The sequence below is a fragment of the Moschus berezovskii genome, chromosome 8, assembly GCF_049115385.1.
Source record: "Moschus berezovskii isolate FMDL1 chromosome 8, NW_MosBer_1.0, whole genome shotgun sequence".
Taxonomy (NCBI): Eukaryota; Metazoa; Chordata; class Mammalia; order Artiodactyla; family Moschidae; genus Moschus; species Moschus berezovskii.
Window position 1 is genome coordinate 68,443,693 of NC_142467.1, and position 23,655 is coordinate 68,467,347.

Here is a 23,655-nt window from a genome sequence, read left to right on the forward strand (position 1 = left end):
CTGCCCCGGTCGGGTCCGCGCGACCCTCGAGGCCCCTCCCGCCGAGGCCCTGGAGGAACCATTGAGAGCCTTCCAGAACTTCCCAAGGCCCGAGGTGCCTGACGTGAGGCGCCACGGCGGTTCCGACCAGCGTCCACCAGAGTGGACGTTGTCGCAAATGACCCACTCGTGAGGGCAGTGACCCGGGAAGCAGCTACCACGCTCGGGCCCGCCTTCCCGCTGTAGAGTCAGTGTGAAGAAACTGTGCAGTGAGATGTGCGACGCAGCGACCCCACAAACCGCCCTCGCCCCCACCTCAGCTCAAAGTGTGTCTGTCCCGTCGAAGGCAGAAGTTGGGATTCAGGGTGGCCCGTTCGGGAGCCTGTGCTGCTCGGCCCGCCTCGTTCTGGGAAGTTTTGTGTCAAACGTGGCTGGTCCCTGGGGCCGAGCCCACGCAGGGACACGTGGCCGCTTGGCCCGTCCTGCGGGGATCAGAGTCTGGGTTAAAGAGGTTGAGGTGACCAGTGGGATCCCTTCATGGTAGAAATATCGTGGGAGGGGTCAGGTGTCTCAGTCCTTGAGCGATTTGGATGCTCCGTTTCCATCGTTTTAGAAAATACCAGATTGCGGACTTCTCTGGTCGTCCAGTGGCCAAGACTGAGCTACCAATGCCGGGGGCCAGGGTTCCATCCTTGGTCAGGGAACTAGATCCCACATGCCACAGCTGAGAGTTCACAAAACTAAATGTCCCACATGCTGCAAGGGAGATCCTACACGGGGGCAACTAAGACCCGGTCCAGTCAAATAAAGATGTTTTAGAAAAGAAAATACAGATTCCGTCTTGATACAGCCTCCCTTGCTAGGTGTGTGTAAATATGTTTTCATCTTTGATTCGGTTCGTGGTTCAGTAACTTAGTATGTTTTTCTTCCCATCATCAAATTAACAAAGAGGAGAGGAGAACTCAGGCCCTGCGCCTGCCCTCAGTGCTGGCTGTGAGATGGGCAGCACTAATTCGGGGCTGTTGGGACGTGTGAATTGGTACCTTTCTGGAAAATGACTTGACGTTATCTGTCAAATTCCTCGGAAATGCTTCAGACCCTCCAACCCCGCAATTTCCACTTCCAGAGACATATCGTAAGGATATAATCAGATGTGCACAAAGATGTATGTACAGCAGTGTTTTATGCAATGTTACTTGTATCATGGAAAAAAACCAGGAGGCCCTGAAATGTCCAGCAATAGAGGGCTGGTTAGCAAAAACACAGTGGAAACTATTTTTAAGAATGTGTTCAGTCACAAGAAATGTTTGTGATACATTTCCAATAGAAGGGAAAATTTTTTAATTAAAGCCAAACAGACATCCAAGAAGGATGGATCTTGTTAAAGGATGTTCTCTCAGCAACTCTGCCAGTCATTTGTGCCGCTTTAGAAGGAGGCCCTTTGCTGCAACTGTGAGTCTCGATGATTTGGGGCATGTATTTATTCTTGAAGATTTGAATGACTACTTGGTGACAGGAACTGGGCATACAGTGGTGAGAAAAATAGCACTTGGGGAACTCAGCCTTATGGGGAAGACATTTAATAAAATCACAAGTAACACTGTAACACTTTTTGCTGCCACTACTATTCCGTTCGGTTCCATCGCTCAGTCGTGTCCGACTCTTTGCGACCCCGTGGACTGTAGCCTACCAGGCTTCTCCGTCCATGGGATTCTCCAGGCAAGAATACTGGAGTGGGTTACCGTTTCCTTCTCCAGTGCCTTATAATTAATGTTATTTAACACAAGAGCCCTAAAAGGATAGCGTAATAATAAGCCCCATTGTTTCAGTTATCGCTGTACAACAGCATCATGAAGCATACACGAAGATGTATACACTTAGCCAGAAGAACCGATTTATTTGTTCACAGGTGTGCAGTTTGGCCTAACTTCGCCTATGTGGTTGTTCTCTTGGTCTTGCCAATGGCCAAATGGGTGCTTGTGTTCAGCAGAGCCTGGGCATGTGGAGTTTGCCTCTCTCCAGGTGCTCACTCCTTCAAGGAAGCTGACTTCTGGCTTACACGACTGCTCAAGGTTTCCAGGACCACAATAGTGGACACTGCAGGTACTTTTTAAGGCATAAATTCTGAGCTAGCCCGGCTTCATTTCCACCACGTTCTCTTGGTGAAAGTGAGTCTCAGGCCCAGCTCAGATAAAAGAGAAAACAATTGTAACAGCAAACGTGAATCACTGGGCATCACTGCGCCCAGCCATAGTACAGACAAGGAAACCGAGATAGAAAAAGGTTAAATCACCTGTCTAAGGCAGAGCTAAGATTAAAAACAGGAAGTCTTGCTGCAGAGTCCAGAGTGTCAACCACTGCACCATAAGATAAATACAGGTTGTAAGGAAGTTTGTACAGGAAAAGTGCAGGGAACCCTGAGAATAACATAGACAACTTTGTCTGCAGTGAGGGGGTGGGGGGCCAGGATAAAGGAAATAACATTTAACCCTGAAACCTGATGCCTAAATGGGTTGGGAGCAAGCTTTCAGAGCTTAGGAAACTGTAAAGGCTGTGGTGTAGCATCAGGCCCAACTGCACAGAGGAACTGGGTGAAGCCTAGTGAGGTCAGGACCAAGGTGTGTGAGGGGTGGAGTGACACACAAGAGTCCCTTGGGGCTTGGATGTGCTCTCGGAAGGTTTTGGGGGTTTTCCAACTTATTATTTTGAAATAATTATAAATTCATAGAAATTTGCAAAACCAGTACAGAAATTTGCAAAAACAGTGTACCTGTCACCCAGCTTCCTCCTAATGTTATAACTTATGTAACTATAGTGTAAAAACCAGGACAGTGACATGGGAACAGTCTGTGTAGATTCTTGTAACCACAAACCCAGTTCCAGGACGTTTCTATCCCCATAGAGAGCTTCCTCCAGCTACCCCACCCACATAGACTGCCCCCCACCCCATTGCCATGCCTCACCCATGGGCTCTAGGACTCTTCTCTGTCTTTGGCATCCTGAGAATGCTCTAGAGAGGCGATAGTACAGCCCGGAACCTTTGGAGCTCTTCTCGAGAGATTCCTCTGAGCCCACCCACAAATCAGGACTGCCTTCCTTTTTGTTACTGAGCAGTAATCCATACTGAGCACATGCTGGGTGACCTCCCTAACTTAAGGTGCCTAACCTCATCCCACCTGCATATTCTCCTCTATCATCTCAATGATATATACAGAATTTCCAGAGAGGAAGGGGTAGACATCTTTGGGGCCCATCTGCCCACAGCAAGGGGTCGAGGGGCAGTGGACGGCCTGAGTCACCTAGAACTTCATTGTACCAACTCTGTCCCATATCCCACATAGGGCCCAAACAGACCCTCCCAGTAATGCCTAGGGGGGCAGGCCGCCTGGGAGAGCTGTCTTTATTCTGGGAACCACCTTCCCAATTAAGAACTGGGGTCTTCCATTTGGGGGAGAAGGGATATTGGGAGGCATCTGAGAAGTCACAGCAGAAGCCATCCATACATCACCCCTGTGTAACCCAGAGCAGTATTTTTGTTACTCAGGATCCTTGCTTGTAGCACGTAAAATAGAGGGGAGGCTGGCTGTGACTCTGGGGGCCGAGGGAAAAAACCAAAGAGAAAGGCATCTGCACATTCCGAATCGCTCCTGCCAAGACCACAGGTGCCAACAGCCAGCAGCCACACCCCTAGCTGTGGTACCATTGGACTTCCCCCTGCCCTCACTGTCAGTGTCTTTTTGTGGCAGGCAGAGTCCTAAGCCAGTCCACAACAGCTCACACCCTTGAGTGTGGGTAAAACCTGCGATGTGATCCTTTGATATTCTGGCAAAAGCAAAAGGATTTTCACAACGGAATGAAGGCCCCTAGTCAGTTGACCTGTAGTTAATTACAAGGGAGATGATCATGGCTGGGTTTGGCCAGATCGAAGGAGCCATTTAGAAGAGGGAGAAGACTAGGGTCCCCTAGAGGCTACAGAGGCTCTCCTGTGGTTCACGGGGAGGAAAGATGCCCCAAGTGCCAAGAAAGTTCAGTCAATGAACTTGGAAAAGGCCCCAGCCTCGGATGCAACACAGCCCCTGTGACACCTGAGTCACCATGGGGACCCTAGCAGAACACCCAGTCATACATGCCCAGGCCTCTGACCCACAAATACTTTCAGAAGGTGTTGTTTTAAGCCGCTATGTTTGGTGCCTGCTGCATGGTGTCTCTTGGTCCACTGAGGCAGAGCTCCCTCTTTGCCTAACCTGCCTTCCTCTGTTTCCATGCTCCCCAGGCCAAATCCCCTTCCAATCCCAGCTTGAGTTTCAGGAAACCCTCCTGGGAGCCTATCCCGGGAAGCTGGGTTCTCCCTCTGAGACCACAGCCAGTCTGAACCTAAAGCTTCGTGCTCACTGGCACTGTTTCCATCTTTGCGGTCCTCTCTCCTCCATGCCTACATCCCGCCCACTTGATACAGATGTGGTCAGGGCACTTGCTTTGATGACATATGAGCAGAGAGCCATGGCAAGCATGCATGTCCCCATTTCCCCTTTCTGTCCACCCTGGGGTCTGGCTCTACTGCTGATGCTGGCTGCCTCACTAGCTGGGCCTGAGATCGAGGAAGACGGTGACACGCAGAGGGACCCTGTCAGCTCTGGTGGATGAGCGCCCCTGGATGCAGACAGCAGTGTCCATGACCTCACATCTGTGGAGATGTTAAGACTGAGGTGTGGGCTGGGCTGGTTCTCTCTGGGGACTTGGAGAAGCTGCCCCCTCCCAGCTACTGGGGCTCTGACTGTCCTTAACTTTGTAGACACACCACTCCCTCTCTGCCTCCATCTTCACTTGGCCCTTTTCCCTGCTTGGTGTCCCTGTGTCTCCCCTTATAAGGACACCAGCTATTGGATTTAGGGCCCACCCTGACCCGGTACAGTTTCTTCTCAATAAATTAATGTCAACAAAGGCTTGTTTCCAAACAAGGTCACTTTCTGAGATTTTGGGTAGAAGTGAATTGGGGGGAACGATGTTCAACCCAGTCCCGCTAGTGTCCAAGAGAAACGGACCTTAGTTGTTTATAGATGCCGAGCTTCGGGGTGTTTGTCACTGCAGCAGCACTGCGCGAAGCCTCGCTGGCTCATGCTGTAATGTAATTATTTGTCTACACGCTCATCTTCCCCAGACGCTGACCTCCCACTGAAGAGAGACGGCATGTCGTTTGTTATTGTATCATAGAGGATGGTTAGGAAAGAAATTAATTTTACCGGCTGGCACCAGAACTCATTTTAGAGATGCAACTGGGCTTGTTTAGGAAAATACCTTAATTAGTACTTGGGGACGGTGAGTGAGGCCCTGAGGATGTGAGATGAAAGGGCACTCAGAGAGACTGCTCAACACCTCTGTGTGAGAAAATAGCTGTTATTTGAAAGGAGAGGAAGAGGAGCCGAGAGAGGTGGGGACCCACGGAGATCAAGAGACAGAGAGAGAGCCGGGAGATGGCAGAGCAGGTGTGGTCAGGGACCTCCAACATCCCCTTTTCATGCCCTGCACTATGTGGCAGGATCAGCCAGATCCTGGCAGAGCCAGACTGGCTCAGCTAAAGCAGAGAACTAGCCTGCACAACCCAGTCAGCCAGCTGGCTGGAGCCTGGCACCCAGGTTCCCTGGCCATCACTCAGCAGGTGTGTGGTACAATCATGTCTGACAAAGATGAGTATTAACGTGGTTATTAGAAGATGCCTGCGATTCACAAAAGCCCAAGGAGAACCATGCTACCGATTAAAACAACGAAACCCTAACATGCCCACATCCCCATAGACTCCAGCTTATCTCATGCTGATGTCAGCCAGATGTGAGTGAACTAAAGGAAGGGCCAGTGGGGTTCCATCTTGTTCCTTTTGTCCCATTGCCTTTGGCCTGTGTTACTTTTGTATTGTTCTTCTTTTATTTAAAAAGTTGTTTATTTATTTGCTCGCCCCAGTGTGAATCTTCTGGGATCCTTGTTCCCCGACCAGTGATCCAACCCCGGGCCCTTGGCAGTGAAAACTCGGAGTCCTAACCATTGGACTGCCAGGAAATTCCCTGTATTGCTCTTTCAAAAAAAAAAAAAACAGTAAAAAGTTTTAAGACCAGTTATACAATGCTAGCTCTTCCGTGATCCGTGTCTGCCTCCATCCAGGCCCCAAGGGTCATCAGGTGCCACTGAGCTAACTGCTGTTTCCCACACCTTGTTAACCCTCTCCCACAGCTGCCCCATTGCCAGCTGTCCTGGGAGCCCATATTCCTCATTTGACCTTGGGTGTCATCCGTGGCTCCACTGACCTCTGTGAAGGAGCTGTGTATCCTGCTCAGCACTGATCCCATTGTGTGCTGACCAGTTTAATGCCAGAGTGGCATCTCCCCCAGTTCTGCTGATGCTGAGGCCTGTCATTTTCTGAGGGGAGGGGGTTGTCTCAGGCACTGTGGGGGATGGAGCAGCATCCTTGGCCCCCACCCACTTGATGCCGGGGGCACCCTCAGTCATGACAACCACACACGTCCCCAGACATGGCCCCGTGTCCTAGGGGAGCAGAGTGCCCCTCGGGGGAGACCCACAGCCATAGACTAATTGCATCCCTGCCGGAGCCCTGGAAGTAGCCACGCCTGGGTCAGCTCGCTTCCTGGGGTGTCCTCGGGACAAGCCCGGTGCCGGCACCCAGTGTGCACCCTCCACCTGGTGTCTGAACAAATGAAAGGCAGCCGTCTGTAGCAGACAGATCTCCTGAACTTCCCCTCGTAGGTCAGCATTGCCCTTTGGGCAGGGGCCACAGCAGGAGGAGGGGAGAGCCCGGGGTGAGGTGGCATATCCCATGAGGTCTTTCGCCAGCTCCCAATGTCAGCCCACCCCATCTTCCCCCACCCCGCCTGCCATCTCCCGGCATTCCCAAACTGATTTTGGCAAACAGCTTGATTTTCCTCTTCACCCAAAACCTTTCTTCCTGAGATCCAAGACGGATCCAGTCGAGCACGTCAATAATCAACCGTGTGCATTTGGCTCCTGAACGGTCATTCCTGGGGCTTGGGACTCAATGCCACTCACGGCACTGTCCTGTCCAGGGACTAGCCCTGCAGATGAAATGCTAACTGGGCAGCAGCTACAATACCTGGCCACAGACCCTGTCTATGGAGCACTCTGGCTACCCCTGGAGAAACAAGTGTGTCACCAGACAAGGACAGAGATGCCTCTAGAAGCTGGAAAAGGCAGGAAACAGACTAGAGCCTTGAGAAAGAAGCACAGCCCTGCCCACACCTGGATCTCAGCCTGAGAGACCCATGTTAGACTCCTGACTTGCAGGACTGTAAAGGACTATGAGATAATCAATGTATGTAGTTTTAAGCCTTTGAAAAAAATTGCCTTTGTGGACAATGGAATAAGAAAATTACCCATGCTTTCTAATCCCCATTTTACGTATTTCCAAAGCCACCTTTATAGAAGTAAAAAATATTGAGCCTGGTCATATTATTAAGAATGGAGTTCGAAAACACATACCACCTCATGTCCATTAGGATGGCAAATACTAAACAACAACAACAACAGAGGAAATAACAACTTGATGAGGATGCAGGAAAATTGGAAACCTCTTCCATGAATGCTGGGAATGTAAAAAGGTACAGCTGCTGTGGAAACAGTCTGGAGGTTCCTCAAAAATTTAAACATAGAATCGCCATATGCTCCAGCAGTCCCACTCCTGGTTGCAGACCCAAAAGAAGGGAGATTAGGGAATTTTTAGAGATATCTGCACACCCATGTTCTTAGCAGCACCATTCAGGACAGGCAAAAGGTAGACGCAGTGTTAGTGTCCATGGATGGATGACGGATAAACACAATGTGGTCCATGTACACACTGGAATGCTACTGCACCATAAAAAAGAAGGAGGTTCTGACACCTGCTGCAACAGGGATGAACACTGAGGACGTGATGCTCGGTGAGAGAAGCCAGACGCAGAAGGACACACTGTCTGATTCTACTCACAGGAGGTCCTAGAGGAGTCAGATCCACAGAGACAGGAGGTAGATTGTGGGGCCAGGGGCTGGGGAGTCAGTGTTTCATAGGGACAGAGTTTCTGTTTTGGAAGATGAGAACGTTCTGGAGGCGACAGTGTGGCTGGTTGCACAAAGTGTGAACGTGCTTAATGCCGCCGAGATGTGCACTTAAAAATGGTACATTTTATGCTATGTATATTTTACCACATAAAAAATATTTTTTCTCTAAATTCATCCCTACCAGCAAGCATTTCCCATACCGTGTGGACACCTCCATGTCTGTTCACTGTTCGGCTCAGAGGGCAGCAGACACCCTGCTGGGAAAGTGACCCCTCCGCAGCCCCCCTTCAGTTGTTCTCTTGTCGTTGCGTCCCCCACTCCATGGAGATCCCCGCGTCCCCAGACCAGGAGAGGGCGGCGCACTGCAGTGTCTCTTCAACAAAGAGTCAAGGATTAGGCCCCGTTGAGTTTCCATCCTGTTTGCCTTTGATTTTTTTAAAAAAGCCTTTCATTTTAACTATTAGGCATTTCAGGGCAGGCTGCACAGTGTCATCTGCATTTCAAACAAGCGCCGCTGTGAGGGTTTGTTTTCTTGCTTTTTTTCTGTTTCCTTGTTCTTCTCCCAGACGTCGGTAATCTACAACCGTCTTTTATTTGTTTTATTCAAGGTCCTCTATCATATTATCTCACATTGTTCCAGGCAGTAACTTTCCTCTTTGTCTGCAGCTCGTCCACATGGACACAGCACTGACCGTCCCCTTCCAGTCCCCCCAGGCTCCAAGCCAGCCCTCTGACGGGGCACCAAAAACTCAAATTCTCAGGGTCACCGCAACCTTGTTTCCATTCCACCCAAGACACAATGGCTTCCCTGGTGACTCAGACTGTAAAGAATCTGCCTGCAATGCAGGAGACTGGGGCTCAATCCTTGGATCAGGAAGATTCCCCTGAATGAGGAAATAGCAACCCACTCCAGTATTCTTGCCTGGAGATTTCTATGGAGGAGCCTGGCGGGCTACAGTCCGTGGGGTCGCAAAGAGTCGGACACAGCTGGGCGAGTTTCACAAGACACACTGAGCAAAAATAAGGATTCTGCCTCTCTAAGTCCCCTAGAACCTTGGCCGCCTCTCCCAGTCAACAGCTGCCCAAAGGACCCAGAACTGCAGCACGGGGCCAGGTCCTCACTCCAGGCTGGACCCTGGTGGGAACCGGGCTGCACGCCAGAGGAAGAGGGACTGTCACTTGCCTCTAATCTGGCAGATACACCTCAGTTCCGTGGTATAGATTCAAGGTGAATGAGAAGGGTTTATTTATTTCTGTGTCTAATTCTTATACAGGGTAGTTTTCAAAAATTATGGTAAAACACTCATAATTTAAATTTACTGTCTGAGTACACAGTTTAGTGGCACTCAGCACATTCACATTGTCAGGCAACCATCCCCACCATCATCTCCAGAACTTTCCATCTTCCCAAACTGTAACCCTGTCCCCATGAAATTCTCCTGTCCCCAACCCCCTACTCAGGGCCTGTTTAGAAGCTTGGGTTCTACTTTTTGTGTCCATCCAAAGCTGTCATTGGACAGAAGAGGCCATCATAAATCTGGTTAAGAGATGAAAACTGCAAGTGTCTAGTTAATTTAGTTGAGTCATATTTTGTATTTGCCACGGTTCACGGGTCAGCTTATGACCTGAACCGTGGTGTATTTAGGCTCTTAATTCTTTTGATAAGGACCAGACAACTTCGCTCAACAATCTTATCAAAATGAAGTGGGATGGTGCTGGGAGGTGTCTATCTTCCTACCATCCAGAATTTCATTCTCTGAATGTGAAACTGATCAATGAAGAGTGTGAAAGCCCACGATCGCCTATCAGAGTGATGGCAACTGGAGGAAAAGTCACATTTCCAGCTGAGGACCAACCACATTCGCATCTCCCGTGTGCAAAGCTCTCCTGGGCCACCTGGATCTGTGTGTTGACCATCTCCCATTGTTAGGGAGCCTCTGTCCTCATTAGAGGGCTTAGCACCAATCGCCAATGCCCTCTGCCCAGCCACAGAGCTGCCCCGCGTCACCGGTCACTGCTCATCAACACACACCTCATCGGTGGTACAGTGGAGCTGTGAATGTTTCCATAAACCATCTCCTCACCTTTTTTGTATGAAAATCCTAGGCTCTGATGCCTACTTTAATCGACACCATACATCAGAATATAAAGGAGTGAGGGAAAGAGAGGAAAGATAATCAGAACAGACTTTCAGACACACAGTGCATTTTCTGTGTTCTCAATCCTCCCGCCGCCCGCTCCAGAATCTGCCTAGTCCTCGGGCACCCACGGCATTGGTGGAAGTGGAGCTCAGGATGGAGGGCACCCAGGTGAGGGTGGACCTGTGGGGGGGCAGGAAGGGGGCCCACATCCTCCTGTAACTTGACCCTGGGAGCTATTACTCACATCTGTGCTTGTGACTGGATGGCAGGGAAACACAAACAGAGGCGTGCATGGACCTGGCAGAGCCAAGTGGGCTTTGGGGTTGGGCCAATAGCAGCATCCTGGACTTGATGATGCTCTGCAGGGCAGCTACTCTGTTGTCTGGCTCTCCTGGGATCTCCTTACTCTCTGGGCACTCTAGTACCAGGGTGATCTAGTTACCATCTGCTTACTCTGGTGCCTAGTTACTATCTGTGTGCACTAGTACCTAGTTAATCTAGTTACTCTGCTTACTCTGGTATCAGCTTCCTTCTGGGGCTCTGGTACCAGATGCTGTAAGGTCCTGGTGCCATGGTTACCAGGTGTCGCTACTGGTGGAGGCTGGGCCAAGGACACTTACGTGCACAACTACCTGTGTATTTCACTGTGCCTTTCTGTGACTATAATTATTTCAAGTAAAAAGTTTGAAAATGCATTTTAAAAAAATGAGCACAACACTCCAGAAATCAGTTCTCTCTCCAAGCCAGCAGAGTTGCAGGAAGACAGAGGTGAGTGGACACCTGTGTGACCCCACCCCAAGGGGAACAGTGGGGCGGGGAGCAGGATGCCTGGGGATGCAGGCAGGTCCTTCCTCCTGGGGGGGATGCACCATTTCTGACACTGTGTTCCCCTCACACTCAAGTCAGGACCTGTTGCTGTCTGTCCAACTGGGGGTCTCGGAGCAGCCCTGGCTACCCCTGCCAGCCCCTTTCCTCCTCAGCATTCCCAGTATGCCCGCCTCCACCCAGATCTGCAAGTAGGGAACTCAGGGGCCCCAGACTACAGGTATCCTTGACAGAGCCCAGCTCCATGGGGACCGAGCCCTGTAAGGCATCTAGAACCCCGCAGCATGTCATGTTTCCGCAAACCCGTGTCTGGGTCAGAGTGCCCTACACAGAGACAGTGCCCGTGTCCTTGTTGGGATGAAAGAGGGCATTAATATTCTACTGGGCTTCCCTGGTGACTCAACTGGTAAAGAATATGCCTGCCATGCAGGAGACCTAGGTTCAAACCCTGGGTTGGGAAGATCCCCTGGAGACGGGACAGACTACCCACTCCAGTATTCTGGCCTGGAGAATTTCATGGACTATAGTCCATGGGGTCACAGAGAGTCAGACACGACTGAGCAACTGTCACTTTCACTTCCAATATTCTACTGGCAACCAAAGGTTCCAGAAGTAATGGACACATGCTGTTCTGAAAACATAGCCTCGATGGGACTGCAGGACTCTGGGACTCCAGGCCAGAGGGAGGCCACAGCTGGGCCCCTTGGGGTCTTAAAACAAGGTGCCTGACTGCAGCAGCGCCTCCGCCACCCCCATGCTGGCTTTGGGGGGGCCTGAGCATGTCCAGGGCTCCCTGAAGGTGCCTGTCCTCCAGGGCACTGCGTCTGGAATCAGGGAGGCAGCCATGTGGGGCTGCTCCAGGCCACTCCAGAGACCGTGCCAGCCCAGGATGGAGGTGGCAAGTTGAAAGGAAGCTTTTAAATGCTGCTTCTGCCTTTTGAGGCTGATGGTGCTGACACAAAGATGCCGGCAAGGACAGGACTAGATTCCAGGTGACCTTGACAAGGTAAAGACCCCCTCGGCAGTGGCGAGTCCACTGTGTGAAGAGAGGGCAGTGGTGGGGCATGAGCCCGACCCCCAAGTCCACACATGAAGACCTGAGCCCCAGAATCTCACAATGTGAACTTGTTCGGATATAAGGCTGTTGCTGGTGTAATTAGGGCCCTAAGTCAACAGGATGGTGTCCTTATAAAAAGGGGACGTTTGGACACAGACACACTCGGGGTTGGGCTCTGTCAGCATAGGGCAGGATTGCCCCATCCCCTGAGGCTGCTGACATTCACTGGTCATCCTCTGGACCCCTCTGGGGTCCTGAGGAACCCCCTCAGGATGTCTGGGGGGACATCCTGGCTGCTATGGGGTGTGGGGCAGCCTCCCTGGCCCCACCCCCTTGATGCCAGGAGCCCCCCTAGACCACAGACACCCCAGATGTCACCTAGCATCCCCTGGAGGCAGGACTGCCCAAGTGAGACCCATCAGTTCAGTTCAGTTCAGTCGCTCAGTCGTGTCCGACTCTCATAGCTGTGGATAAACCTCTATTAAACTCATCTCAGCTAAAGTGCTGCCTTTTTCAGCTTAAAGAACATGCAGTTTCCTTTAAAATGTCCTAGAGAGAGGCCACCAGCGATTAAAAGCGGTGTTAACTTCTGAAATTCGAGAAAGGGCACTTTTTTTTTTCAATATGAATGACCAAACACTTGAGTAGTTTTTTTTAGGGACACGAAAGTGTTACTTTTTGTTTTCAGATTCTGAGATCTGAGGTTTTCCTTTAATTTTTTTTTTCATAGTATGATTCCCTTTAAAGTTCAAAAGCAGGACGAAGGAGACACTTCATTTAGAATTACAGATACAGGTGGCATCCTTTCATTTTTAAAGGTCGTAAAATATGAGTAAAACATACAGAACACCAGAACAAAATAAGTCTAGGAAACGGAAAAGCCCAGTTATCAACAATGTGAAATACACTAGAGATGCTGGTATGTGTCCTGGGGTCTCTCTCCAGGACCTGGATCCTGAAGATATGTGACCCGAGTTCGCAGGAGAACCACAAAGGTGGGTGTGGACTAAGGACACCTCCCCAAAACCACCTCCCAGGGTGATAATCACCAGAAAAACAGCCAGTGAAACCCTCCTGACTGCCCAGGGCACCAAATATTACAGCTTGGGGGGCCCAGGAGACGGGAGGCCCGGACATCACCGGGGACCCCTCGGACATCAGAGAACCCGAGCCAATGCAATCGAAGCACGGGTATGAGTCCTAAGCATCTCTAGTCTACTGGCTGTGACAAATGGATGGCATGAGGGGACCGGGGCTTCGAGGTGTGCATTTGGGTGGTCTGGTTCGCAGGTCCCCTGCAGCCCAGCCCCTCGGCCCCCTGGGGAAGCTACACACTGAGCTGATGACAGTGTCCACACTCAGTTCTCCCCTGACCCCGAGGGAGGAACATGGACAACGGGTTTGTCTTCAGTAATAACATTAAAAATCAACACCCGTGTTAAGTTAAAGTAGCACAGACTTGAACAATGCTGGAGATCAGGGGTCCCAGGCTGGCTCCTGCCCAGGGACCACCTCTTTCCCCTACCCCACTGTCTCCCAGCTCCTGGGGGTTGCTGGTCATCCTGGGCTTGTAAAGGGCCTCACCCCAACTCTGCCTCTGCCTTCACATAGCCCCTCCCCGTGTGTCTGTGTCCAAGCATCCCTCGCATGAGGCCCCCAGTCTTGCTTCATCAAGACCACCTGCTCCCGGGCAGCCTCCCCTTAACTAACTCCTCCTGCAGAGATCCCGTTACACACAGATCCCGTGCTGAGATTCAGAGTCAGGACTTCAGTTTTGGAATTTTTTGGGGGGTGGGGGATTGCACAATTCAACTGATAACAGAACCTGAACTCTAAGGACACTGGTCCACACGTGCTGGGAGCTAACATGGGCACCTGGAACCTTCTCTTCCCTTCTTCCCCAGCATGCAGCTCCACGTGGCCCCATGATGTGATGAGGCCTGAGGGCATCTCATTCGGGATCTCAAGGGCTGGCCGGGTGCCTTCCTGCTCTTTCCCGCTGCCTGGACCCCACCTGGTGCCCAGTCTCACCTCCTGGGCCAGGATGCTCACCTGCTCCCCCACAGCTGCCCATGAGTTCTGCAGCTTTGAGGGGGTCCCAGGCTGGCTCCTGCCAGGGGACCCCCCTCTCTCCCCCTACCACTACAGATTTGAGGGGGCCTCTGGGGGAGCTTCAATCTCCTGTGTGGGCCCCAACCCCGGCTGTGTACACTCCAGCAATGCTGAGGCCCCAGGGTCCACCTTGATCCCCACAGCCCAGCCACGAGTTGTGCTCCTTGGTTATCGGCTCCTATTGCAATGACACAGTTTCCAGCTGGCTGAGGGGCTGTGGCAGCTCAAAGACCGACCTGAAGCCATATACCATGGCCAGGAGAGAGCATGGCATGAGGCCTGACAGCTCACAAACCCCCGGCCCTGGGCTCATGGACTGATGCCTCTGCAGCGACTCCCGGCTTTCTCCAGCCCTTCTCTGGACGGGATCCCCAGACCCGGCCTGCAGGGACCTCTCTGCCCCGTTCAGTCTCTCAGGGCCGGCCTGTGCCCCTGACACCAGGAAGGACCCACCTTCTGAGGCCTGGGCCTCAGACTGGGCCCCTAGGGGATGGAGGGGCACCGTGTCTGCCCGCTGGCCATGCCTGGAATTCCCCAGACCCCAGGCCCACCCAGCTCGTAAGAGCTTTGTATGCAGTTTGTCTCAAGGCCACAGAGACAGGGTGCCGAGAGCCCAGACAGAATGTTCCCAACCCCTGGAGCAGGTGTTAGAACTCAGCCTCTAGAGGTGTCCGCTCCCTGGCCCAGGGCCTGTGGAGGCATCATCTCACACGGTGAGGACCCTCACAAAAGGGAGGGGAAGGGTCAGAGGCAGAGAGACCCAAGAGAGACAGCCTGCTCTGCTGGCTGTGAGGATGGAGGGAGGGGCCGTGAGCCAGGGATGTGGCGCCTCCAGAAGCTGGAAAAGTGGGGAACCGGTGCTCCCCAGGAGCCTCCAGAGGGACCAGCCCTGCCCACGCCTGGATTCAGCCCCGTGAGGCCCGAGCTGGACTCCTGACCTCAGGACTGTCAGAGAATCAAGCTGTGTTTTGAGCCACCACGATCGCAGTGGTTTGTTCCAGCCCCTGTAGGAAACCCAATGGCTGTGGAGAGAAGCCCCAGGAATCAGCCTCAAGATCCCTCTGACTCCAAAGACCTAAGACTTCAATGAGAGCCCGCTCTAAACAATAAAAACACAATCTGCCTCTCAGAACACTTTATATACGTTCCTGCCAGAGCTGGAAAGCAGGAAGCACTCCAGAGGGACCAGCCAGAGGCTGGGAGCGCAGGGTCCAGGGCAGCGGGGTGGGGGACGTGGAGGAGGTTTGAAGATAGCCGCTGGAGGCTTCCACACACCGCCAGCCGCACACAGAGGCTGGTGTCGCTCTATACCTGATGGGAAACCAACAAGCCTCATGGTCCAGCCGTTCCCAAGGTATTTTTCCAACCCTCCTCTCAACAGCTGCCAGAGTCCTTGGAAGTAGACCACGAACTGAAACCCTGACCTACTTCCCAGGATGGGAGCCTGGCTGCAGAGTGGAGGACGGAAGCAGGTTTGCAGGGCTTGGCTGGGAAAGGCTTCATCACTTACCGTGGGGAGCCAGCAGGTCCCCAAGGAAAAGACAAGCAGGAGGCCAACAAGAAGAGATATACAAATGGCTAATCAACTTGGGTCGGGAAGGTCCCCTGGAGAATGGAAATGGCAACCCACTCCAGTATTCTCGCCTGGGAAATCCCATGGACAGAGGAGCTTAGCAGGCTACAGTCCATGGGGTCGCAGTCAGACATGACTGAACGACTAACACTTCACTTTGCACTTTGAACTGACTCAGGAGAAAGACATCTTTATCTTCAGCAGGAAATTGAAAATAGGGACTAACTCCAAATTGTCATGTTTTTTAAAAAAAATACCAAGAATCTGTACCAATGAAAGTGGTTAAAATGGTACATTTTGTGATATATATATTTGACGCAATTTTTAAAAAATTGATAATGTAATATTTCCAGAAATCATTGAATTGTGCATTCTAAATATGTGAATTGTATGATATGTAAATCATGTTTTAATAAACCTGTTTTTTAAAAATTCAGTATTATGCTATGATCTTAACCTTTAAATTTTATGTTTAATTTTTAAAAATATATACATATGTATGTTTATATTTTACACATGTTTGTATATGTATTGTTAGTTTGATAGATTTTTTTTTTTGCTCTCTTTTCTGAGTTTTGTTCTCTCCGAAATCTCTACCACTTAAAAAGTTTGTAATTTAAAAATTGCTTTTATGAAATCTACAGATAACAAATGCTGGAGAGGGTGTGGAGAAAAGGGAGCCCTCCTACACAGTTGGTGGGAATACAAATTGGTTCAGCCACTATGGAGAACAGTATGGAGGTTCCTCAGTAAACTAAAAATAGAACTACCATATGATCTAGCAATCCCACTCCTGGGTACATATCCAGACAAAACTATAATCTGAAAAGACACACGCACCCCATGTTCATAGCCGCACTAGTTACAATAGCCAAGACAAGGAAACAACCTAAACGTTTATCACTCATCGAAAGAGGAATGGATAAAGAAAATGTGATACATGTATACAACAGAATATTCAGTTCAGTTCAGTCGCTCAGTCGTGTCCGACTCTCCGCGACCCCATGAATCACAGCACGCCAGGCCTCCCTGTCCATCACCAACTCCCGGAGTACACTCAAACTCATGTCCACAGAGTCGGTGATGCCATCCAGCCATCTCATTCTCCGTCGTCCCCTTCTCCTCCTGCCCCCAACCTTTCCCAGCATCAGAGTCTTTTCCAGTGAGTCAACTCGTCTCATGAGGTGGCCAAAGTATTGGAGTTTCAGCTTTAGCATCAGTCCCTCCAATGAACATCCAGGATTGATCTCCTTTAGAATGGACTGGTTGGATCTCCTTGCAGTATAAGGGACTCTCACTCAGCCATAAAAAAATGATAGAATGCCATTTGCAGCAACATCATTGGACCTAGAGATTGTCATGCTAGGGAATTCTCTGGCGGTTCAGTGCTTGGGATTCCTCAGTTTCACTACCAAGGACATGGGCTCAATCCCTGGTCAGAGAATCAAGATCCCAGAAATTATGCAATGTAGCAAAAAAAAAAGGAGAGAAAAGAGATTATCATGCTGATTGAAGTAAGTCAGAGAGACACAAATACCATATGATATCATTTCCATGAATTTATCTACAAAACAGAAACAGACTCATAGGTATAGAGGAACAAACTTGTGGTTGCCAAGGCAGGAGGGGTGGGGAGAGAAGGATTGGGAGATTGAGATTAGCAGATGCAAACTATTATATATAGAATAGATAAACAAAAACCTACTGTATAGCACAGGGAACTATATTTAATATCCTTTGATAAACTATAAAGGAAAAGAATATTGAAAAGATGACATCCCTGGTGGTACAGTGGATGGAAATCTACCTGCCGATGCAGGAGACATGAGTTTGATCGCTGGCCCGGAAAGATCCCCCATGCTGCAGAGCAGCTAAGCCCGTGCGCCACAGCTATTGAGCCTGTGCTCTGGACCCTTCGAGCCATAACTGCTGAAGCCCATGCGTCCTAGAGCCCATGCTCTGCAACAAGAGAAGCCACGGCAATGAGAAACTGGTGCACTGAAATTAGAAAGTAGCTCCCATTCACTGAAACTAGAGAAAGCCCGCATGCAGCAATGAAGACCCAGCACAGTCAAAAATAAATAAACAAATAAAAATGTTTTAAAAGAATATAAAAAAGAATGTGTATATATATGTGTATAGTGAAAGTGAAAGCGTTAGTCGCTCAGTCGTGTCCAAATCTTTGCGACTCCATTGACTGTGGCCTGCCAGGCTCCTCTGTCCATGGGATTCTCCAGAATACCGGAGTGGGTTGCCATTTCCTTCCCCAGAGAATCTTCCCGATGCAGGGATCAAACCTGGGTCTCCTCCATTGAAAGCAGATTCTTTACTGTCTGAGCCACCAGGGAAGCCCCTTATGTGTATAAATGAACCACTTTACTATAGAGCAGAAATTAACACATTGTAAATCAAGTATACTTCAATTTATTTAAATAAATTTATTTAAATTTATTTTTAAAAATATTTTATTTATTAAAAAAAAATTTTAAGTGCTTTTATTGATTGTCAGTATGTGTGATGTGTTGATCTTCCTCCCCAAAAGCCATCACCACAGTCTGACCATGTGAAACACATCAGCAAATTCCAGTAGAGGGGTATCCACAGAATTGACCCAGCCTTCTCACAACTGCCCAGGGCAGCAAACAAGGCATGCGAGAAACCATCACAGCCCAGAGGGACCCCAGAGACAGGAGACCTGGCTGTCACAGGGGGAGCCTGAGGGACCCTGGGGCAGAGAGGATGTCAGGGAACTACATGTGGGCATCGGAGAGCCCTGACTCAGCAGTTAGTGCTGGCCTGTTTGTTGTGATCAATTGATCAGGTCAAGGTGAGCTGCTATCTATCAGTGGAGGTACTGGGGACAGGCATATGGCAGCCACGTGCTGTCTTTGCAACCTTTCTGTGACTCTAAGACTCTCCAAAAAAGTGGAGTGTATTAATAACAGTAAGAAGAGTAATCAAACGTTCAGAAAATGCTTTACAAGCACAGTGTTCCTTGTCCTGTGAAGCAGTCACCCAGGTTGGTCCCGGGGGCAGCCAAGGAGTCATTCTCCAGGGGTCAGTGGACACCCAGCTAAGGCCTACGCTATGTCTGTCCCCTAGAATAGGGGTCCCCAACTTCTGGCATCACCGACTCAATTAACATGAATTTGAGTAGACTCTGGGCGATAGTGAAGGATAGGGAAGCCTGTTGTGCTGCAGTTCACAGCGTCGCAGAGAGTCGGACATGACTGAGTGACTGAACCACAACAACAACTTCCGGGGCCTGATGCCTGATGATCTGAACTGGAGCTCGTGTAATAATGATAGAAATAAAGTCCACAATAAATGTCACACGCGTGAATCATTCCGAAACAAGCCCCGCCCCACCCCGGTCTGTGGAAAAAATTGTCTTCTATGCAACCCATCCTTAGTGCCAAACAGACTGGGGATCCCTGCCCTACAGTCACCAGTCCTCCTGCCCTGACCAAAGCCCTCCTGACTTGAGGTGGAGGTCGGGTCCTAGACCTGTGCTGGGAATCAGGGGTTCCTTTGTAACCGCCGGCAGCCACATGCGCCCATTCCCACCCCAGAAGGCACACGGCAGGGGAGTGGGGACTCTATCTCCCCCACAGCCCTGATGCAATTCTGACACCATTTACATTTTCAGCTCCAGGTGAACGATGGGCGCCCCCCCGCTCATGGTTTGGAAGCAGGTCTCTGTGATGCTGTTTGTGCACCTGGGAAGCTCCTGGGAGCCAGGCACAGGCAGATCCACAGACTCAGAGAAAGGGCTCCTGGTTGTCAGGGGCTGGGGGAAGGGGGGTGGGGCTGACTGCTGACAGGGACAGGGCTTCCTTTGGGGTGATGGAAGGTTCTGGGATTACGTAGAGGTGATGGTTGCACAACCTTATGAAGGTACTAAGCACAATTGTTCACTTTAAAACGGTTACTTTCGTTTTATGCAAATTTCACATCAGTGGGAAAAAAAAGAACTTCAGAGGACCACTTCAGGGGGGAATTTGTCCCATCAGCCCTGGCATCCAACAGGGCCCACTTTGCCGGCTGGAGGACATTCTCCACAGGTGGGGCTGTGACACCTCACCCAGGGCTTCACAGAGACGGGGACTCCCGCCCCCACTCCCCCGGGGGGGAACAGCCACCACCTCTCAGTTGAGAATTCGACCCTGTTTGCCAGCTTCTCCCCTCCTCCCCCGACCCGCAACCCTGGTTCCGTGAAACAGGTACCCTGAGGAAGAGGGTGCTGCCTGGCCCTGGGGGCTCCCACGGTAACTTATGCATACCTCAGAGGCCCCGTCCTGGCAGACGCACCAGAGCGAGGATAACCCACCGACTGGCAGGCCATCAGCCACTGGGTATGAATCAATGATTGTCGCTGGGGCGCGGCCCCCACGCACCGCCACAGCCACTGCAGTTTGCTCTGATTATACATTCACCGTGGGAGAGGAAGCGCCAGGCTGGCCTCCTGTTTTATTCATGGAACCCGACACTGTGTAACCATTACAGGTTTTTAGCAGGGAGGCCAGGACCACAGACACCAGGAGCTGTGATCCCCATGCCATGGCCACTCTGAAGGTTAGGGGAAGGACAGCAGCGGCATCTCCAGGGTGGAGCGCCCACCAAGGGTCCTGCCCCGAGAACGAGAGGCTCTGGTCGGAAATGTGCCAATCCCAGGGACTTTCGGGACCGGCTGATGGGGGGCAGCGGGCTTCTCATTTTATAAAAAAGGAGAAGCTTAGTTTACTGCTGCCTGAGTTTTGGTCTCCAACCATCGTGGAAGTTGGGTCTGTGCTCATTGCCTTTCAGCGCCATTCTGTAATTCTGCACCAGGCAGCTCTGAGGTGTTGGCCTGGGCTGGGCTGGGGGTTCCAGAGCCCCCCTCCCTCCTGCTCACCCGAAGGAGCCCCTGATCTGCAGGAGTCAGATAATCACCCGTGTTTCCAGTCCCCACCCTCAGCCCAAGCCCACTTGGCTTCCAGCCCCTCCTAGCTAGTCACTGCTCGCACCTTCCCCTAGCTGGCCACGGAGGGAGACCCCATGTCCCCACAGGAAACACTCTATTCCCAGGTCAGAACTCTGCTGAGCAGGGATGTGTCGGTACCCACTGAGCCAGCCACCCCACCCCCACTCCCACTCCTCCCCCAAGTGCCCCATGGCAAGAGTCCGACCGTGACCGCTATGAACCGAGAGCTGTCACCCGACTTGTCCAGAGGGTGGCAGGGAAGGTGTCCCTATTGTCTCCCCCAAGGGATGCACAGAAAGGGGACAAAGACAGTTGGCCTGGAAGGGCCCTTGGCCCCCACTTTCCATGGTGGCCGCAGGGATGGCAGAAAACTCGGGACGACAGCCTTCATTGTACGCCCAGCGCCTCACCGCACCACAAGCCTCGGCTTTCCACAGCCGTGTCCGTCTGATTTCAGGAGAACCGGACCCCGAGGGAGGGTTCAGGGGCCCATTGTGTCCCCACCTCCCCTCCTCACCCGCCCCAACCCCCTCCAGGATGCCTGGGGTCCCGCTGAGCATGGGCCCCCGCACAGCATCGTGCCCGGGGTCGGGGCGCCGAGGCTTGGGTCTTGCCCCTGATCATACGACAAGCCGAGCTGTGAGGGGTCCTTCCTGGCCACCTCCAGACACCAGCCTGTTCTCCAGTCTGCATCAGATCTGAGGGGCTCTGCCTGGTGGCTGGGGGTGAATGTGCAGAGGGTGTTTAGGGAGAATTGAATATAATCTGCAGGAAATTTTCCAGAAGGGTAAAAAGAAAGAAGTATTCTGCCTGGAGCCAAATGGGGGGCAGGACCTCACTCAGACCTGAGTGAGGCTTTCTGGGCAGGGGACCGGGTGGGCAGCCAACCTGGACACCCCAAGCTGTTCATCCTCTCCACTCCCAAAGGCAGGCCATCAGCCCCTGCTGGGTCCGGGGCCATCAAGAAAGGAGAAACTGTCCAGTCACCCCTAAACCACACTGCTCAACACCACCACACTCCCAGGCTGTATGAAAGAGCTCCGCCTGGCCAGAGGGAAGGAAACAAAGACTCCGGAGAGAAAAACAAACCAGAGACACGGCAGCAGGTGTCAGAAGATACAAGACCACTAAAAATACCTGGGGGGAGGAAGAGGCCACGCATCGCCTGTAATCCCACCCATGTTAGATAGCCACCTACCTCTGGGGCTTTTTAAATCAGCCTCGCCTGCCCGGCCTCTCCTGTCCTCCATGGCCAGCGGGAGTGTGGACCTGAGCTGCCCTCCTGGAGGGCGATCAAGGACATCTGTTCAGATCCCTGGAGGAGGGGGGCGAGGGGGCTGCCTCCAGGGAGAAGTCCCAGCAAGCATCAAACCACTGCCCAGATCGGAAGGATGATGGTTGCAGCCGCCAAAACTTCTGTCCCAGCACCATCCTCATGAGAGAAAAGCCGTGGTAGCTCCAGAGACATTGTTAGGAGGTAAACAAGTTACAAATCAGTAGGCAAAACACCCCTAATCAGGAGAGGAAAAGTGGGTGCGTACATACACACAGGCACTCGGACACACACACACGCGCGTGCATGCAGATCCGGGAGAGGAGGGGCAGGGGGGTATACACTCCTTGGTGCCAGAGTGGGTCCTGGGTGAAGACCTTCGAGTGAGAGTTTGTGGCTTGGTCTAGAACTATTTTCAGTGTTCTCCACGCTTTCTACGATGCCGGTGCCCCATTGTCATGGCCAGGAGAAGAGAGAGCCACAGGGAGACCCGGGGGTCACTGGCCCGCCAGGGAAAGGGCAGGTGTCGGGCGGCCAGTCTCGCACCCCAGCCCGGGGCTGACACTAATTCCCTGTCGGAGCAGGGTTAACCCCTGCCCTTGCGTGACCCTCCTCAGGAAGCCGTGACAAGTGTTAAATCACACTGTCGCGTCTACGGGGACCACATGTAATGCGGCTCCCATTCATCCATTTGGGCACCAAGGACATGACACACACACGGAGGCTGGCCAGAACAAAGGCGCGTCTTTTCCAAAAAATGAAAAATTGCTCTTTTTTTTTTTTGTATGATAAAAAATACAACTCCTATGGAAAAACTCTGTGAGCGTTCAGTAAAGGGAGAAAGGAGACATTCCCCTGGATTGCACAGACATCACCATCCCAGGAAAACCCTGTTAGGGAGTCTGTGCTTTCACACAAACAGGATCATACTTTTTTATGCTGTTATATTTTTTTCTTACTGTTTATTTGAAGATAATGACAAAATCACATGATGATGTGGAGACAGCATAGAGAAGCCCATATACCCATCACCCAGCTTCCCTCCACGGTCAAAACCAGGCATCTGATACTACGATGCTACACAAGGCTGGGTGGATGCAGACTTCTTTGTATCCATTGTATACAGGTGTGTGAATTGGTTGTATCACTATCTCCTGAGGAGATTCCTGTAACCCCCACCCCACCCATCCCCCAGTCCCAAGTCCATTCTCCGTCTCTTCTCATCTCGAGACTGTTCTGTAGATACAACCGTGCAGCTCAGAGCCCTCAGAGTTCTGCACGGCACCCGTGTTACACACACTGTGTTGCCCGTCCCTGTGGCTTGTTCCTAGGTGGTGCATAGGAAATTTCTGTGGTGCATACGTCCCAGCCAGCGTGGCCAGTCACCAATTGAGGGCATCTGGGTTGGTTCCCACTAGGGGGTTTTGAAAATAAGCTGCCCTGCATGTTCTTGCACAGACTGTGAGCAAAACGTGAATGTTCACTTCTCTGGGATGAACGCCAGGGATGAACGCGGCGATGGCTGGGGCGCGTCCTAAGTGTTTTACACGCTGTTTGGCGAGTTTGACACCAGCTTATCAAGGACAGCGTCCCTCACAGCCAGACTCACTTGTTTACAGTGGCTGCTGGGGATCCCTCCACACAGGAGGGAGTGAATCCTTAGGATCCCTGGAG